Genomic DNA, 7224 nt, shown 5'->3' on the forward strand with positions numbered 1-7224 from the left:
TATTTCTTTCCCATCTCTCCCACTACAAGTTAGCCACAGGTTTTTGTAAAATCAATAGCTATACAGTCAATTACACCCTCCCCCCCCCCCCCCCCCCCCCCCCCCCAGCCAAATCCGCTGCTTTGCTTTCTGTGGTTTTGCTTTCTTTGGTTTCAGTTACCTGCAATCAGTCCCGGTCTGGAAGCAGATGATCATCCTCATACCATCAGGTCAGTAGTAGCGTAATACTTCATCTCAGCGCCTGTTTCATTCACCACACTTTGTCTCATCATGTAGGCATTTTATCATCTCATGTCATCACAAGACGAAGGGTGAGTACAGTACAGTGAGATATTAGAGAAAGGGACCACATTCATACAACTTTTATTACAGTATATTATAATTGTGTTATTTTATTATTAGTTATTGTTGTTAATCTGTTACTGCATCTAACTTATAAGTGACACTTTATCATAGGTACGTATGCATAGGGAAAACCTAGTATATAAAGTGTTCAGTACTATCTGTAGTTTCAGGTATCCACTGGGGGGTCTTGGAACATATCCCCCAGGGATAAGCTGGGGAACTACTCTAAATGTTGGTCACTAAGGAACCCCGTGGTGAACTATCATTATTTCCTCTCAACTATAACCTTATTTTTCCCTGAATTAATAATTACCTGATTTTAAAATTTGCTTAGTTTTTTATATTCAATTGCAAAGATTATTCAAAGGGTTAAATGCTCCAAAACATCATATAATCTATCAAATTCCTTTTTTTTTTTTTTTTTTTTTTGACCTTCGGGGACCTTTCTTCCACAATCCTTCATCTTCTGCCATCTGGACTGTTGTTTTCTAGGCCTGTGCATGGCTCAGTGGTCATTCTGGGACCTACTTTGTTTTTTAGTTTTATGTTGGATTTCCCGTTTATTGGATCCTATGACTTCCTATTTCTTGATTCACTGCCCCTTTTTTTGCCAACGTGTATTCACTACTGAAAACTTCCTAGAAAAAAGTATGGCAAGCTAAAGACTTTGAGGCTTTACAGGTCTGAAAATGTCTCTACTCTTGAATGGTTGGTAGTTTGGAGTATATGTCGAAAATAATTTTTTCTCAGAATTTTAAAAGCAGTGCTCCATTGTCTTATTGCATTCATTATTTCTGTGAGAATTCTGAAACTATTCTTTCATACAGACCTGTTCTTTTACACTCTGGAAGCTTTCAGAGGCTCCTCTTTACCCCTGACATTTCATGATGTTGTGTGGGTCTTTATTCATGCCAATGGGTACTCAACTTGGTGGAGTCTTTCAATTTGTAGACTTGTCTGTTTCATTTCTGGGAATATTTCTGTGTTATCTTTTTCACAATTTTCTCTCCTCCAGTTTCTCCATCCTGTCTTTCTAGAATTTCTATTATTTGAATGGTGGAACTCCCAGATTGATCCTCTAATTAAAAAAATTTTTCCTCTCCGGTTGTTCATTGTGTTGTATTATATTTGTTCTTTTTGTTATCATCCAGCTCTTCCATTGATTTTTTTTTTTTTTAGCTATGTATTTTAATTTCTAAGATTTTTTTTTTTCTCTCTGTTCCTTTTTTATGATACCGTTTCATTTCAGTGGGGATCTTTTCTTTGGAGCCATTTGGTTTCTCTAGAAAGGACTCCTAAGTTTTGGTAGGGTAGAAAAAGAGGGCTGAGGACCCCAGAGTTTATATGGTGGCTTTTCCTTAATCTCCTACTTTCAGTGTCCCTATGTCCTGACCCGCCCCACTCCAGCCTTCTGTGGATGGTGACATCCACATTCAGTTTCTCATTCAGTTTCTTCTGTGCATAGAGGTTGGGTGGGTTGTCTGGCTGTGGAAAGTGGGAAGAAGACGTGGGGTCCAGTTGCTTTTTATACAGATTTCTAGTCCTATATTCAGCTGTATACTTCACTCCCTTTTTCTGTAACACCTGGTACTTCCAAGTCCTGAACTTATTAGGTGCTAGGTAGAATGTATTTGTTGGCTTCTCTCTTCTGGGGACTAAGGCTTTAACTTCCTCCATTCTGCTAGATTAGTTATCACACCTCCTCTTGTTTTCTATTTTTATGAACTTTATTAAAATCTCATGGCTGTATAGCCTGTTTTCTTTGTCTTTATGGATTAATACCATTTATATTCCTTTGATCTCTTTTTGGTGGGGTTTGGAGGTAGAGAAAACAAATATAAGTGGTCAGTCTACTGTATTTAACTGGAAGTCTAGATTTCAATTCAGATAGTGTGTAGAAAATAAAACTGTGTGTGTATTATTCTGTAATTTATTGTTTCCACTTTCTAATGACTTTTAACTAATATGATTCTACTGTACTACCTACCTTATAGAGTTGTTGTGAGGATTAGAAGAATCAATACATCTGAAGCAATTAGAACAGTGCCTGACACTTGGTGTGTGTTAAATCAGTGTTAGCTATTATTAATATTGTTGCTACCATTATTATTTTTACTACTATCACCCTTATTTCAGTAATCCATTAGATCTAAATTAAAATGTTTTCATCACAGGAAGAATTATTGACATATGGAAAAATCTAGTGTTTGATAATATTGACCCTCATTTAACTAGACTTCACATGGAATGTTCAGGGGTTAGATGTAATCTTTCGAAGATACATGAAAGCCTTAAAAAATCCAATCAGTAGTGATTACTGCATAAGATTTTAAAAGCATATAATAACAATTTTGATGTGTTTTTAAGCTTTATTGGTATTGTGTTTTGATCATCTAAATGTGAAGTATAGAAAATAAATTTATGGAGGTGATGTTTATTATGCCTTTCCTACAGCCAGTAAATGTATACTCTTTGAGTATATAGAGTATAGAAATGGACAAACAGTGGACTCCAGTCACTGGATCTATGACCTTGTCAGTGGTTGTATAGTTTTCAGAAAATGTTGTGAAGTTATAAATCAAAATGTCTGCATTTGCTCAGTTATTTAAAGTATCTTCTTTGTATCTAGATTGAGTGTATGATAATGCTGAATTCTAATTCTTAGAAGTGAAGTGGCATTAGGTGCTCACACTCCTCTTTTTATGGGTAGAGAGCTGCATACTTTGGGGAAGTTTTTTTATTTATAAGGAAATTTGCATTCTCTCTCACTGAAGTAGAGTCCCATGGTTGTGACAAATGGCTGTAAATATTAGTACTATTAGAGGTGAGAAAGATTTCGTTTTCTTTTTTTAAAGATTTTAGTTTTAAGTAATCTCGACATCCAACGTGGGTCTCGAACTTACAACCTTGAGATCAAGAGTTGCTCGCTCTACCAACTGAGCCAACCAGGCACCCCGAGATGAGAAATTTTTCTACAAAAGAAATAGCCAGTTACTTAGTGTGAATAAACTTATTTGCAAATTATCAGGTTGACTTTGCTAGTATAGAATAAACAGGGAGACATGGCCAGGGTTAAAACCGTGCCTGCTATTAGCTTGATGTGGGCATTTTCCTCTTTCCCGATGGGAATATTATTGTGTGCCCTTACTATTTGCTTTGATATTTCATCTCTGAAGATTTAATGTCTACAGCTTTGGAGCCCTTATGCTGTCTTTTCTCCAAATGCAGTAACTAATCTTGTATATTTTCATAGGATAGAATTTTTCTTTTCTCATAATGTGCTTTCCCCAAAAGAGTATTTTGTTGATCTCTGTGATAATAAAACATTTGTAACACTATGGGCCAGTTGCTTTACCACATTATAGCCTTGTAACAAAGATATTAAAGTGCAGGCATACAAAAACATCCAAAATATGCAGAACCAGGAGTGTAACTCATACATGACTGATCAGCATGATGAATATTTTGTTACTATATCCTGAAATACTGTTTAAATTAATGTTTATTAAAAATTTTTTTTAATGTTTATTTATTTTTGAGAACGAGAGAGACAGAGTATGAGCAGGGGAGAGGCAGAGAGAGAAAGGGAGACACAGAATCTGAAGCAGGCTCCAGGCTCTGAGCTGTTAGCACAGAGCCTGACGTGGGGCTCGAACTCACAAACTGTGAGATCATGACCTGAGCCGAAGTTGGACGCTTAACCAACCGAGCCACTCAGGCACCCCTAATCTGTTTATTTTATTTAGTATTTTAGTTTATATGCTTTTGGGCTACAGTTAGTTGCTGAATAAATAGCCACACACAGAATTTACAGCAGGATATATTAGCTTTTTATTAACTGTGATAGATAAATGAATCAATGTACAGGGATATTAGCAAATTCAGAAATTCCTTTGACATCAGTGAAGGATAGTTTATATGGGTGATGTATTCAGAATATCAACGATGAATAAAATGTCTGACTATAATGAATTCCTCCTTAGTTTCATTCTGTCCAAGTGAGAGGAGGATGCTGTTGATACTCTTTGTGCTTTTGAAAATTTGTCACAAAGACTGTTTTACCCACTGAGCTTTCAGTATAAAGTATATTACCAGGTTTGGTAGCACGGGGACAGTCAGCAACAAAGGAGAGAGAACAGTGTCACGAAGGGAGCCATAGCCACCAGGAGCTATCCCCCCACACTCTTTTCTTTCCCATCTGCTCTCGGCATTAGCAGAGAGAAGTTGTCATTTTGGATGAGATGTAGCAGTTTGGGAATAAAGACTAATGAGTTATGTGCAACGAAAAGGAGGCATTCTAGGGAAACTTGTCAGCCTCACTCAGTCCCGCCATCTTCTCTCAAGACTCTAGACTTCAAATTCAGAGAGCTGGGTTATTTCCCACCCTTTCTCTTATTTTTTTTTTAAAGCAGTACCTGAGTATATTCTCTCTTATTAAATAATCATTTAGACTATGAATAAAGCGAAAGTTCACCTTGACACCCCCACTCCCCCTGAGATAACCACTCTTTTCTGGTGGGTATCCTTACAGACCTTTCCTATGCATTTTTTTTAATATGAAATTTATTGTCAAATTGGTTTCTATACAACACCCAGTGCTCATTCAACAGGTGCCCTCCTCAATACCTCAATACCCATCCCCTCCCCTTCCCCCCCACCCCCATCAACCCTTAGTTTTTTTTCAGTTTTTAAGAGTCTCTTATGTTTTGGCTCCCTCCTTCTGTAACCTTTTTTTTTTTTTTCCTTCCCCTCCCCCATGGTCTTCTGTTAAGTTTCTCAGGATCCACATAAAAGTGAAAACACATGGTATCTGTCTTTCTTTCTATGACTTATTTCACTTAGCATAACATTCTCCAGTTCCATCCACGTTGCTACAAAGGGCCATATTTCGTTCTTTCTCATTGCCCTGTAGTACTCCATTGTGTATATAAACCACAATTTCTTTATCCATTCATCCATTGATGGACATCTAGGCTCTTTCCATAATTTGGCTATTGTTGAGAGTGCTGCTATAAACATTGGGGTACAAGTGCCCCTATGTATCAGCACTCCTGTATCCCTTGGGTAAATTCCTAGCAGTGCTATTGCTGGGTCATAGGGTAGATCTATTTTTAAGTTTTTGAGGAACCTCCACACTGTTTTCCAGAGCGGCTGCACCAGTTTGCATTCCCACCAACAGTTCAAGAGGGTTCCCGTTTCTCCACTCCTCGCCAGCATCTATAGTCTCCTGATTTGTTCATTTTGGCCACTCTGACTGGCGTGAGGTGCTATCTCAGTGTGGTTTTGATTTGTATTTCCCTGATGAGGAACGATGTTGAGCATCTTTTCATGTGCCTGTTGGTCATCTGGATGTCTTCTTTAGAGAAGTGTCTATTCATGTTTACTGCCCATTTCTTCACTGGATTATTTGTTTTTTGGGTGTGGAGTTTGGTAAGCTCTTTATAGATTTTGGATACTACCCCTTTGTCCGATATATCATTTGCAAGTAACCTTTCCCATTCCGTTGGTTGCCTTTTAGTTTTGTTGATTGTTTCCTTGCAGTGCAGAAGCTTTTTATCTTCATGAGGTCCCAGTAGTTCATTTTTGCTTCTAATTCCCTTGCCTTTGGGGATGTGTCAAGTAAGAAATTGCTGCGGCTGAGGTCAGAGGTTTTTTCCTGCTTTTTCCTCTAGGATTTTGATGGCTTCCTAGGCATTTTAATGTGGGTGTATACGCAGTCACTCAGATTAGCTCATTGACAGCAAGGTGGCACATCTGTATGGTGCAGCTGGTGACACAGAAGGAGGTAACTCTATATATCTTCACAGGTACTTTTGACCTCTGCTGTTGTTGACCTGACTGACATTTATTTTGGCTCTTTTATTTTCTTTTTAATCCTCCTTTGCAAGGGACTGTGAATTGACTGCCTCTTTCTTTCTTTCTTTCTTTCTTTCTTTCTTTCTTTCTTTCTTTCTTTCTTTCTTTCAGATAGCTAGAATGAGGCCATTTTCTTTTGAAAGGCAGTCCTAGGATTTCTAGTGCTTTTCTGTAATCGTGCATACATGAATGTGTTTGCATGTATGTCTTTACATATAGTTTCTTAGTTGTGGACCATGAGACCTGGAATCATTTTGTTTTCAGATACATACATACAGCTTTACATTTGTTTTCACAATTGATTTTACAAGTTTACCTACAAAAGATAGAACACGTTTGCTGGAGAAATTACTATGACTCAGTCAAAATAGAGTTGTATTTTTTGTTTGGCAGCAATCAAAAGTGTGGCCTAGAGGCAGTAAGCATTAAGCATCCAGATTTCTGTCTTGGAATGTATACATGGCCATGTGATTAAAACTTTATTTGACAAATTTATATGGTAGATGAGCATACAATAAATGTCTTTGAAGTCTTACACCAGAATCAGACTGTAGTTGAGTTAAATAGGAAATTTCTAGACTGTGCCCTTTTCTGTGGTATTTGTGGTTGCTGGGACTTGCTAAGTTATGCAAGTGTTCCAGCACGCCCAGAAGACTGTCTAGAGTCCCTTGCTACGATGTCTAATTTTGGTGAGGCTTTACAGTACAAGTAATATATACAATTGCTGTTTGGCTTATTATTTTTTGTTTGTTTGTTTTCTTGTTTTGCAATGGTTGGCCAGAGAGAAATGTGTGGCAATAAATACCTGTGGTTTAGTATTGTGACCATGGATGGCATACTGCCTTTTTTTTTTTCCTTCTGTGCCAACTCTGATCAGTTAGCTGTAGCTTCCAGGGATTCTGAGTTTGAGGCTAGGATCAGCAGAGAATAACCCACCTACTTGATTAATGATGCCCGTCATGGGTTTGGTGGTAAGGTGTGGGGAATGGTGGCAAGGGTCATCCAGAATACAGGGCAATGATT

This window comes from Puma concolor, chromosome C1 (genome assembly GCF_028749965.1).
Source record: "Puma concolor isolate L17-30 chromosome C1, mPumCon1.1.hap2, whole genome shotgun sequence".
NCBI classification, from domain to species: Eukaryota; Metazoa; Chordata; class Mammalia; order Carnivora; family Felidae; genus Puma; species Puma concolor.